This window comes from Heterocephalus glaber, unplaced genomic scaffold (assembly GCF_053883595.1).
Source record: "Heterocephalus glaber isolate CG9 unplaced genomic scaffold, H.glaber_assembly_v1.0 deba00001673, whole genome shotgun sequence".
NCBI classification, from domain to species: domain Eukaryota; kingdom Metazoa; phylum Chordata; class Mammalia; order Rodentia; family Bathyergidae; genus Heterocephalus; species Heterocephalus glaber.
Genome location: NW_028258410.1, coordinates 16,911,094 through 16,924,540, shown reverse-complemented (window position 1 = coordinate 16,924,540; position 13,447 = coordinate 16,911,094). Strand labels below are relative to the sequence as shown.

The 13,447-nt window shown below is 37.7% G+C and overlaps 1 long non-coding RNA gene across 2 annotated transcripts in view; it reads left to right on the top strand.

Moving 5' to 3' along the window:
• The window catches only part of LOC110344560 (uncharacterized), a 32,597-nt gene that overhangs the window by 14,145 nt on the left and 5,005 nt on the right, over positions 1-13,447 (top strand). For both annotated transcript variants that reach the window (XR_002387201.2, XR_015446048.1), the window contains exons 2-3: positions 385-486; positions 12,982-13,065. This is a non-coding gene — a long non-coding RNA (uncharacterized LOC110344560). The remainder of the gene's footprint in view (positions 1-384; positions 487-12,981; positions 13,066-13,447) is intronic.

Genomic DNA, 13,447 nt, shown 5'->3' with positions numbered 1-13,447 from the left:
CTACACAAATATCTGGTTTTGATTCAAAATGGTGTCCCAGATGTCACTGTAGGAGTTAGGGAGCCCTTGGCAGATGTTCCGGGGTGGCCCAGTATCCCACCTCCTGACAGGAAGTCTCAGGGTCAACTCCCCCCATGAAGGTGGGCAGGTCTCACTGGCTTTCTGGTTACAAATAGAATATGGCGGGAAGGGTGGAGTGCTGCTTGCTTTCAGGATTAATCAGGTGAGCTGTCACATGTCCTTTGGGTGTTCTCTTTCACGGTTTCTTGAATTGCTTGGCCTGGGGGAAGATGACCACCAGGTTGTGAGGCCTTCCACATGGGGAGGCAGAGGTGAGCCACAGTCATGGGGCTGGGACTGGAAAGATGTGTCCTTGTCCTTTAGCCCTCAGGTGAGATGGCAGCCCTGGCTGGAACCCTGAGGATAACCACATTTAAGGCACACTGCGAGGCTGCGGAGCCATGTGCGGATCCTGACTCACAGACGGTAAGATAACCCACCTTTGCTGTTCTAAGCTGTTACATATGGGGCACGTTGAACCACAGGAATGGATAAATAATACAACTTACTACTTTCTAAAACTCAAAGGACTTTGACTTCTAAAATGTATCAAGCCCCAAAGGATGAAGTAAAACCTTGAATGAGAGAGAGAGTAGATCTGTAGTACCTGCTTCATAGGGTTTTGATGATAATTAAATGAGATAATATTTGTAAGCTGCGTGGCATCATGCCTGGTACATTGAAGTTGCCAATAAGTATTAGTTACTTTTTTTTTTTGGTACTGGGGATTGAACTCAGGACCTTGCGCTAGCAAGGCAGGTGGTGGAACCACTGAGCTAAATCCCGGGCCCTGTTACTTTTTAATCTTACCTTTTAAAAATTTATTTGTTAAATGAGGTGGTATCACTACCTCAGATGTTGATACAGTTTCCTTTATAAACACATTATTCTGCAACTTGCTTTTCCCCTCCATTTAACAATATTTTATAGAGTCTTCCAGCTCAATATATAGATTTAAGTCATTTTTAAAATGAACCAATTTCTCTCCTGATCAATATTGATGTCATTTCTAGTTATCTTTTTCTTTGTTTTGGTCATTTTAGATAATACTACAAAAATAATCTTGGGGACATTTTCAACTCAGCTGAGTCTCCAGAATCCAATTTTTAAAAAAGTGAGGTTTATGGAGGTATAATTTACACACAGTAAGATTCGACTCTTAGTGTCCAGTTCTGTGTTATGACAAATGCATACAGTCCTGTAACCCCCACTGTAAGCAAGCCAGGCCCTGATTCCCTCCTCCACAAACAAATTCAATTTTGCTTAATACCTTTTGCTTAAAAAGGTAGCAACTAAAAAACAATATCACTGTAACATTTTAGGCTATAACCGTGTAAACTACCCTCCCCTTTACTCCAACATTAAAAGAAAAATCCAGCCAAATCGGAATGATGCTTCAATTACTCTCAAGTTTTTAAACCTTTGCCAAAAGTGTTTGAGCTTAATTAAGTTAAAATATTTCAAAGGGAGCCCAGTTGTAATAATTTGTTTATAATACAAGCTTCTCTTTGATCACGAATGTTCACTTTTATAGAAACCTTGTTATCATTCTTGGGATAAGGGATAAAGTAAATTAACTTTGTGTTGGAAAAAATACAGGAAATTAAAGAAGTACCTGAGGCGAACTGCCTTATTAATAACAGAAAGATGTGACTTTATTGAGCCAGTGGGTGTGCGGGGTAGAAACATAGAGTGTCTTTGGGGGAATTGTGTGGATTGCTTAGATTTTATGTGTACAGTTTATTAAAAAGATAGCTTTAAAAAATGTGCTTAATATCCCTACTTTTTGGTCTCAGCATAAGCCCCCCTGATTCTTGCAAAAGACAAACATTTCCTTAAGAAAGCGACTTTAGCAAACAGTGGTGCAACCTTTCTTCTTTATTTGCCTAGAAAAAATTGGGGATAGATATTTACATCTGTGCTGTGGGCATCCTAAGCTGGAAGACATTCAGTGCCATTTTTCCAGTTTTTCCATTCATAAGATTCTTATTTGCTGTGGGGAGTAGGTATATACCTAATCTAATTGTTGTGCCTAAAAACTGGTTTCAGGCTCCTCCCTGTCATTCCTATTATTTTCTCTCTTTCCTGGGCTTTATTTTGTTTTCTTTTGGCAAATCAGCATTAAAAAATGCCTATGTTAACATTAATTAAAGAATCGTTGGAATGCCCAGAGTGCTCTGGGGGTGCAGGGAGCTAAGAGTTTCACAAAGAATCAGCCCTTGAGGCACTGTGGAAAGCAGAGATTGTTTTTGCAGGAAAAACTGTCTGAATGAAAAGGGTCAATGTTTGAGGCTCTGTTGCAACTCTTCTGTTTTGCCCTTGTAGTATAAAAACAGCCATAGATGATATATGGATGAGTGGGTGTGGCTATGTGCCAATAAAGTTTTATTTATAAAAACAGGGGGCAAGCCAGATCTGACTCTCTGGCCATGGTTTGCTTCTCCTGTTCTGAAGCACACAGTGCCGTTCCTTTGGGTTCTATTAATGGTTGGAAAGTTGTCTATGACCCTGCTCATTCAATGGGGATGGTGATTATGGGAGAGTTACACATGATTGCCAAAGGGAGGGTGGTGGGAAATAAGCCACTCAATAAGTCGTATCGGGGTTCTGGAGGAAAAATTTAGTTGGATCCATATTTCAGATTATGTACATCAAGGGAAATGAATGAATTAGAGCCATAACTGTAATTAAAATAATCATTATTAATTCATTGTAATAAGTTAATTAACCGAGCATTTAAGTGTTTATAAAAACACTTAAAGGCATTGGAAAAAACCATGAGATAATTGCTTTGTAACTTTGGCCTGGGAGGAAATGTTTTAAATAGGACTCAAAATCTAGGAACTACAGAAGAAAAAGATTGATAAATTTAAGTTTATTATTAAATATATGCATAATCAAAAATACCAAAGATGAAGTAACACGTCACCTGATAGATTCGGGAACATTGCAACTTATATCACAGATGAAAGTTGACCTCTTAATATACAAAGAGTTCTAAGAAATTGATAGGAAAATGATTACTCACCTACAAAAAATGTGGAAAAGGTTTGAATAGATGATTCACAGGAAAAGGAATGCCATAAAAGAAAATCAAAGAAAGAAAAGCTAACAAGAGTCTGAGGTTGTTGAACTGTAGAACGGCCTGGCTCTGGAAATATCTAACTTCACACACAGTGTGAGATAAAAATGCCCATTATCTGAACTACATTGGTTCTGCCCTTCTGTTATCAATAACCCCAACAATTCTAACTAATAAAGAAATTAATGGCCAGGAGGTCCTTTCTCCAATGTTAGGGGAGTAAATAAAATGCCCTGGAACTTAGATTCACAATCTCACCTGCGGAGAGAAAGAAGTAAAGAATCCTGAAATAATTGAATTTAAATCCCCAAAGTGTAGATTAACCACTCATTTGAGTAAGTTTTCTTAAAAGGAATGCATTGATCATTTATTGTTACACAACAATTACCCCAACAGTTAGCAGGTTAAAATGGAAAGTACTTTTGATCTCTCATGGTTTCTGAGGGTCAGGGGTTGAGTAGTAGCTCAGCTGAGGGCTCTGGCTTAGGGAGTCTCATAGGGCTACGTTCAGGGTGAAGGATGAGTGTACAGCCCTCCAGCCCATGGCTCATTTACAGGGCAGTGGCTGGAGGTCTCAGTTGCTCCTACGTGGACTTCCCACACCCTACATGGCCTCTGGCAGGTAATCCAAGAAAGATGAAGTGCTGATGGCAAAGCATTTTAAGACCCAGTTTGAGAAGTCGAGGATGCTTATTTCTGTACTGTCATGTGGGTTACACAAGTCAGCACTACTGGGGATGAGAGGAGCCCAGGAGTACTGCAAGACAGGTGCCTTCGGAGGTCACCCTGGCAGCAACTACAAGGGACCAGACTCACTTTTTTTCTTATTGCCCCGGGTCAAGTCCGGTGATAGGAAATTAAGGAGAATTACATCAGACCCACAATGGTAAGATTTGTGTGAAAATTGCTTTCAACAGACTTGTGATGGGTCATAGATCATTAGAAAGTATCTCTCCTGAGAGCCTACTGTGAACATTTTGTTAAGATTTCATTGCGTCCAGATTCATATGTTTTGTTAGGTATGCAGGGACAAATTCTGCATCATATTCGTACATTTTCAGAGCTTATTCTGTCAGACTGTCTGACTATCTTATAAACATGAGCCATAGGATCTATAAGTACAGACAGGACCCCTCACTTATAATTTCTGGTGCCATCTTTACAAATAAATGATCCATCAATGAACTCCTAGAATTCCCATGTCATAGAACAGGGTCCAGCTAATTTTATCTTGAAAAAATTTCACTACAGGTGTGACCATCACCCAGTAACAGCAGTTGCAGGAAATCTCGATGATGCTCTTGTGAATCATCTAGATTTAAGCAATAAGTGCCACTGCGAACTCACAGGAAAGAATTAATTGCAAAATGTGCCCCCAAGTAGATGAGCAAATTAACTTGCTGTACTGGATTATAGGTGTTAAACCAATTAGATTTTAGAGAGGATCTGTCAAAAATAATGATTTCTGTTTTAAGAGTAGTTAATATTAGGACATTTTTAAAAGTTGTTAAACAGCGGGACCAATGGTCTATTTAAATAGGTTCAAAAGTGTGTCAGAAGGTTTGTCATCAAAGGGTGAGAAGGCCCTTGCCATCACTTGTGCAATAGCCCTTATTCATTCCTCGAAGAATACAGCATACTGTGGAGCCACGATATGTGTGTGTCAGGCACTGCACACAAAAGTATGTCTATAGATAACCTCCAAATGCCTTTAAATCACTACAATAATTAACATAAAACTTATTTATAATAAGAAGGGCCAGAGTTTTAACAGAGTTGTTTTCATTGTTATTATTGGTTTCTAAAAAAAAAAAAAAGCTTAACATATTTGGTTTTCCATGGGCCAGTTTCTGATAACTCTTTTTATTAGTTTTTAGAAAAGTACATGAATATATATATTTGTGTGCACATGTATGTTTGTATGATTATTATATTTTACAAGATTATCATGAGCATGTATTAGTTTCATGAAACATTAAAAAAATAGGGAGAATACAATAATATTTACCCCTAATATCACCATCTAGCCATTAATATTTTATTTCTACTGATTTTTTTCCCTTCTTAGAAGTGCATAAAATTTAATGAAATTGGCATCATACTAAATTTGTTATTTTGTGAACTATGTTACAAATCAATAGTCACCATCACTTTTCAGTGTTATTAAATAAACTCAGAATGTGCAAAAGGCTCTCACCCACTAATTTTGTTGGTTGCTACCATGTCTCACTATTATAAATAATACTGCAATAAACATCCGTGTAAATGAGTCCTTATATGTGTGATGTGGGATACACATAAGCGTCTAGGGGTGGATATAAATATTCTAACATGTCTTAAGAACAGTGAAAATTGTGCTTCCAGTTTATGCTTCCATTAGCAGAACATCTTCACCTATAATAAATATCAGACTTTTAATTTCTATTTTCCAATTTTATCAACATTCTTTTATTTTACAATTATTGACTTCAGATAAACTTGAACTTTTTCATTTTCATTGGCTATGAGGTGTTTTTTTCCTCTTTCTTTCATGATTGCCTGGTCATATTCTTTCATCATTTTCCAAAGGGAGGGATTCTACTTTTTGTTTGATGATTAGAAAGAGTATCTTTTTTTGGACACAATCCTAACTTTTGCCATATATATTGCAATATCGTGTAACACGTAGCAGTTTGCTTTTTATTTTTACTCATAGTATTTTTGACCTATCTAAATTTAAATGAATTTAATGAAATAACACAGTTATGTATTTTGAAGTAAATATAAATTAAGTTAGAAGTTTAAAAAAATTCTTAAATTTCTTTTGTTGAATGGATTTAAGTTGAAATTGCTTTCTCTCCCTAATTTTCCCAGACTCACCAAGGGGATGATTTATAATTTCAGATGGACTTAACTGTTGTCCAATCTTACCCCACGAACTGTCAGCTTGTATTAGTCTTTGTACTCACTTATTCCTCTCCTATTTACAAACATCTGGTCTTTGGTTATTGGCTTATTATTCTGGTCTGTTTTTGTTGGATGCAGAGACTTTATTCCAGCTAAGCCAGGAAGAGGGAATGTGTAGAGGGATCAGTGTGGTTTGCAGACGGAACTGACTGGTCCTGACTGCCCTCCTCCCTTGGGGGCGGGGTCTCCCTTGGGGGCGGGGTCTCTCGGGGAGGGGCGGGTTCTCATGGTTCTTGGTGGACCCATTCACAAGATTCACTTCCGGTAAGAACACAGAAACATCTTGTTCCGAGGGCTCTTTTGACCTGTCTTAGCTTGGGAACTGACTTCTATAGGAGAGGGACGATTACAGCTGTCTAGGAGGAGGTGACCAAAACTTGGACCAGATGGCGGCCTCACAGAGAAGTGCTGGAGGGATATATGTTGAAGAGTTGATATTTGAGATATAGCCTGGAAAGACTTGCTGGGAGATGGGACATGGAAGATATAAGGGAAAGGGACGATATAAGGGATCAGGATTTTTTTTTTGAAATTCTAAAAGTAATACCTAATCCGTGTGGAAAATTTGAAAATATAATAAAAGCATAAAAATAAAAAAATTCCCTAATCCCATTATAAGCTTTTTAGTGACTTTCTTCAGTTATCAAGGTATATTGATAAAAGTAGAATGAACTTTCTAACTCATAGTCTGGATTGATTTAAACCAAATTTGGAGGGTGACTTGAAGATGAATTTACATAAGAATAAGGCTATGTATCACTTATAAAATCCACTTTTGAAAGGCAAATTGAAAAGACAGGGCATCATGTAGCAGATTTAAAGCTGAGGTAGAGTGAGGAGCTGAATGTGCACTAACTAGGAGAGAGACACATGTTTATGAAGACGCTGAAGACAGAAGACTGGAGCAGTGTTAGGGTTTGGGTGTAGATGTACCTCCAAAGCCTCATGTGGTCATAGGTGTGGGGCTTTTTCAGAAGTGGCTGAAACTAGAGTGTGTGATGCTGGGATCGAGGGCATGTGATTACCAAACCAGTCCACTGATCGATTTGACATTTCCCTAATCCTGGGAGTCTGGATAACATAAAAGGGGCAGGAAGATGCTGCTAAGGTTCTCTTTTTGCTTTTGATGCCTTCCGCCGCCATGAACTGTTGCCCCTCTGCCATCCCTGCCTTGGAGCCAGGTGATTATGGACCAAAACCTCTATAAACCGTGAGCTAAATGAACCTTTCCCCCTTTAACTTTGGGTGCTGAGTATCTTGTCTCAGTAATGAGAGAAAAGTCACTAAGACAAGTGGCTTCCAGTATGTTCTGGGCTGAAGCTTTTCACGTGTCCGCCTCTGTGACTGTGCTGACGTTAACAGGAAATTCTCACTGTGCTCAGTGCTCACAGATGAAGGACAACTAGGCACTGTAGTGCCTAACACTACAGTGAGGCTGAATAATTTTACCCAGTTGTCTATTTCTATATATCTATCTTCATGTCTATTTTAATATTGAGATAACAGTGTATATGTAAAAACCTGCATTTTTCATCCAGATTCTATCACAAACTTCCTGATTATAGCTGGCAGAATGGCAACATTTGTTTTGTATTAGATAATTTACTAAACTTTTATTTCTAATTGTTTTTCAGTTAATTCACTTGAATTTTCTAGAAAGTGGCTATATCATCTGCCAATACTTTTGTCTTATACCTTCTAATAACTATGCTTATAATTATTCTCTAATATAACTTCATTAGCCAGATTTTCAGGAAAAAATGTTTAATAATACTGGCAAATGATGGTTTTTTTAGGTCCCGCTTCTGGTTTTACTGGGACTGGTGTTAGGATTTTAAAAGCGTGATTTGTTCTTTTGTTTTGAGACCGTAAAAGACACATGGCCATTAGGACCAAAACATATAATATGAAATAGGAAGAAAAGGTTCAAAGGGGAAGAGGAACTTGGGGGAAGGAGGGGGTAGAAAGAAGAGAAAGAAAAAAATGAGAAAAGAGGGAAAAAGCAGAAACAAAACTTTTGTAAATAAGGAGGGTTAGAGAGATGGAAGGGAGAGAAGGGGAATGGGAAGAAATAAGCACCAAGATACATCACGTACAGGTACAAGTTCCCAATGATGGTTGAGACCATAATGTATACCTAAAGTATGCCAGTGAACTTAATGAATAAAAAATAATTAATCCCCCTCAAAATTTGCACCCTCACTCTGAACACATTTATCCTGTTATTCTTGCCACTTTCTGAAGCCATTCTGGGAGTTCAATTTCATGTGTGTCTTTAGTTAATCTTCCAAAGCTGACTCAGTATCCCGAATCAATGCAAAGCATTCGCCTTTCATGGTCACTTTGAGATTGGGCAAGAGCTAGAATTGTGTAAGGTAGATGAGGACGCCACACAATGTTTCTATAAGGCTGCTTTTCCACGGGAGGACACAGGGCATCAGCTTTCACCATATCTTTGAACCTTCTAAAGACAGGAGGGAGGACTTCCAGAACAGCCCCAGAAAGAGAACAGGACTGTGGGATAAGTGTGTTTGGAGCAAGGGGAATATTTTGAGGGGGATAAATGGCAACGTGTCTTTTACTGTCATAAAATTTTTTTAAACGTCATCATATTTTTTATCACCTCTTGTATTTTGAACTCCAGTAATAATGATTTTTAGAAAAATAATTTCCATTTTAAATATGTAACATATTCATTGTAAAATATTCATTGCTTATCATGTATACTTGGAACCCTTGGAGAACAGTGAAAAAGTTAGATGTTGTTCTTTCTCTGATGATTTAATACTCTGATAGGAGAAATAGGAAAAAGTGTGAGTTTTGAAGTTTTTTGCTTTCTTGGGTGTGATGTCAGCTGTTCAGAATTCTTTTTAGGATAATAGAGCTCCAGTTTAAAAATGGGAAACAGTGAGTTAATAAGATTTAAGAGAGGATTTTGCTTTTAAAACAAAGATTTCAGGAATGAACTCACCTTATGATGGAAGAGACCTATTTAAATTTAAATTAAACATTTTCAGAGGTATATTTTTAATACAGGAACGGCAGTGCAATCCCTGATGTCCAAGACATAGTGGTTGCAATCCAGTTTGCACTCTTGCTTTGCTGCGCTGGGGAACTCTGCCTATAACCCTGTCAGAGTAGTCAGATCTCAAGAGAGAGCTTTGTATTTTTAACGCAAGTGCATTTTATATTAAGAGCCGACTCTCATTCCTAGACTGCAATATGATAATCATTGCTAGTGTTGTGGACATTACCCATATTCCTCTCTTATGTTATGATAAAAGTTTGATTTTCTTTTGGGGAAGAGATATGCCCAACTAACATACTTTTGTCCAAGACTTCCTTGCAGCTAGGGATGATGAATTAACTCAGTTTTATGGAGTGTGATATAAGCAGAAGGACCTCTAGGAAAAGTTTTGTAGCACAGATTTAATCTTGGATGGCACATTCTTTTTGGCTCTGTGCTAACTCCAGCTACCTTTCTCTTCCTGGAACCAGATATGGTATGTGGAGGTTCAGCAGCCATTGGGTGACCATGAGGATAAAACACATACGGTACTCTAAGAATGAAGAAGTGGGGTCTAGAAGGCCTTTAATCCTTGCTGGTGTACCTAGGCAGCTAAAATAGCTCAGAATTGTCTACTTCTGGATTTCCTGTTACCTGAAAAAAATAGTCTTTTATGTTAAATTTGAGTTTCTTGTTACTTGCAGCCAAACTCTTTCCTAACCAATACAGAGGCATTATTAGAAATATGAGAAAGAAAATCCTGCCGTGGAGTTGAAATAACTCTATCAGAATACATTTTGTTAATAAAGTTGACAGCTAAGCCCACGTATTTTTAATGTTCATGTGTTTAGGAGAGTGTCCAGAATAAAAGGAATCCAATAGATCCGTTCAATTATTTGAAAATGTAAACTAGTACAACCACTATGAAATCAGTGTGGAGATTCCTCAAGCACTTAAAAATAGAAATTCCATTTGACACAGCTATCCCCCTTCTTGGTATCTTCCCAAAAGAGTTAAAATCATTATAGTATAGGGATACATGCATACCCATGTTTATAGTAGCACAATTTATAATAACTAAATCTTGGAAATAGCCTATGTGCCCATTAACAGATAAATAGATAAGGAAAATGTGGTATTTATACACAATGGAGTACTATGCTGCCATAAAGAAAGATAGACTCAAGGCATTCACAGGTAAATGGATGCAACTTGAGACCATAATATTAAATGAAATGTCAGACACACGAGCTCAAATATCACGTTTTCCTTTATATGAGAAACCATATATAAATACCAATAAAGAGCAAAATAAAAGAGAGATAAATAGGGTGTAGGGAGAAGTTCAAATACTTCCCCAAATTACATATTCCATTGTTTCAAAAATATTTTAATATGTATGCTAATTGGTTTAATTTACCTTAATGGTTTATCTTACAAAAGAAAAATTTGTATTATTATCTGTTTGTTTCTGTTTTGTAAGAATCTTTTTGGTTTATGTCTTGTACTCTGACTAACTCCTTTGAAGATAACGATGTACAATGTATTAACTATTGTTATTTTTACTATTTTGTTATGAAATTTAATTTTTTCATAAAATAAAAAATGTTACCCATTGCTGACAGAAAAAAAAAGAATTCATCTGGCCCAAAGAGGAGGTGCTGGTGTTACGAACAGGCCTCATGCTTAGCACCTTCTGAACAGACTTCTGCTGGCAATCACCAGAATAGGTTCATCCCTGGGTTCTGGTCGCCCCAGTTCAAAGGCCCATCCCCTTGCAAAGGAATTTCTCCCCCTTCGATTCAAGGGATGTAAATACTCTTTGAACTGTAGACATCTCCTGCTGCTTCTGGCTTTCATCTTAAAAAAAGCAGGAGACAGTATCGTGCTTTGTAGATTTAAAACTTCACTTGTGAAAGGAGACCTCCCTGTTGAAAGTTGGCTGCTATTAACTTCAGTTTTATTATTGATCCTTGAAGGAACACACATGACTCTTAGGTGTCTTTCAGTGTAGCTCAGTGGGAGGAAGCATGTCTTGTCTGAGATACCACGGCAGAACCTTGGGTCTTAGCCTTGGGGAAATCAAGCCAAGGTGAAAACTGTATGTGTAGCCAAATTCAACAGTCTCTATTCAACAAAAGGCAAACCAAAACAAACTAAATCATGAATGATGACCAAGTCAGCTTCCGAGAATTCTTCGCAGTTGCATACGGTCATCAAGGTAATGGAATCAAGCTTTTTAATTCTACTGTCCCATGGAGGAACAGACCCACCAACCGCACCATCCCTGGCTAGTTCTATTCATGGCCATTCTGTCCCTGTGAGTCAGTAATGTGCATTTGGGACAGAATCTGCACTGGCAAAAACATTTTCAGCTGAACATCTGTTTCAGCCAGATAAAGAAGTTTCTTATAAACAGACAGTAACCATGGCCATGAAAATTGTATTGATTCTTATCTTTCTTGGGCACAGACAGGATAATTTTTAAGAGAAGGGTAAGAGAGATCCAGATGTTCCCTCTCTGGAATAGTATTTTATTAAAAAGTGTTCCCAGGATGTTTGGATTATTAACATGTCACCGGGAAACTGAAGATCTTTCAACTCATCATAAAGGCCAGGCCTTCAGGATAATAATGGAAATTTCCCAGTGCTGTTGGGAAGAAAATCATGCAATGAATATAAAAGCATGCAAAGTAAGAAAGTGGATTCCTGTTTCCTGGGTACTTCTCTGATGTGGATACTCAGCATTGTGCTTCTGGATATTTCTCCACACAGTGTCACTGTGGAAAGGGGCCAGTGCCTCTCTTCCATGATAGCAAAATGGAAGGCCAAACTCACAGGTGGGACTGGTTCAGTTCATGTTCATGACTAGGTTGGTATGACTGCAAACCTGAGACTACATTCTTCTTCTTCTGTTAGACCAAGCATTGACAGTTTTGTTCCAGGAAAAATAACATCCTCGGTCACATTAAATTAATGTGAGAAATTTAAATTTTATTGGTTTTGTAGTTATGTTTAGCTATAATTTGAAACCTTATTCTGGACCTATAGTTCATCAAAGCTGTCAGCATAAGGAGACTATAACTAATTTTATGATTATACATATAGGAATTAAATTATAATGAATTTTAAAAATTACATTGTGGGCCCATGAGAAATGTGTGTATGTATGTGTGAATTCCTTTACAAAGACTACTGTCAAGGCTATGGAAAAACCTTTTCAGGTGATTGGAAGTCCTTGAACACTAAGGTACCTTATCAGAATAGTGGTTTTGGATAAAGTAAAGGAAGATAAATTTATTTGCTTTGTTTTTTATTTTTGTTTTTGTTTTTGTGGTACCGGGGATTGAACTTGGGTCCTTGAGCTTGTGAAGCAGGTGGCGGAACCACTGAGCTAAATCCCTGGCAGGAAGATAAATTTAAATAGACTGCTGGGGGAAAGACTGGAATATACTAGCTATACAATACTACCACTGAGCAATGAACTAAATAAAAGCACCAAGATAGCATTCTATTATAGCAAATAATATATACATATGTGTATATCATTAATCAGAAAATATGGCGAATGCTTAAATTTTAAAAAAATTATGGTAAAGACACACTGTCATTAATTTCACTGAAAATGCTCCTCTTCACTGCAAACACACTTATCCCACCATTCTTGTACTTTCTGAAGCAGTTCTGCAAGCCTTCTTTCATGAAGTCTTTAGTGGTCTTGTGTGGCTGCCTTGACGTCCTGAATCCACTTAAAACATTTACCCATAATGGTCATTTGGACTTTGGGGAAAGAGCCAGAGTTCATTCAGTGCCAGATGTGGTGAATAAATGTGAATGAAGATACAATATAATGTTTTTAGTTGACAATGATTAAATTTTTTAATAGGTTTGGAACACCCAGGCAGCCATGAGAAAGATGCTCGGGAAAGAGGACTTGCAGAACTTCTTCAGAAAGTGGCAAGAATGACAGGTAAGTGTGTTCAAAGTGAGGAAGACTAGTTTGAGGGGGATGAATGGCAAGGCATGTTTTACTATAATAATTTAAGAAATTTTTATTCAACATTTAATGTAATTTTTGATCACACTGTGTGCGTGTGTGTGTGTGTGTGTGTGTGTGTGTGTGTGTGTTTAAATAAATACATGTCTAGCCTTGGGTACCAGAACACAGAGAGTTAAAAGAACTTGGTGATTCTATTCCAGATATGACTTGGTTCTGGTTCTGCCAAAGCAGAACTCTGTGGCCAGGGTTCATGTGCCAGGGATTCACCAGGACAAGTTCCTAGCAGATGCCCATACAGGAAGCAGAGGAGCAGACAGGGAGGGGAAGAAGCCACACCAAGCTGTGGCTTCAA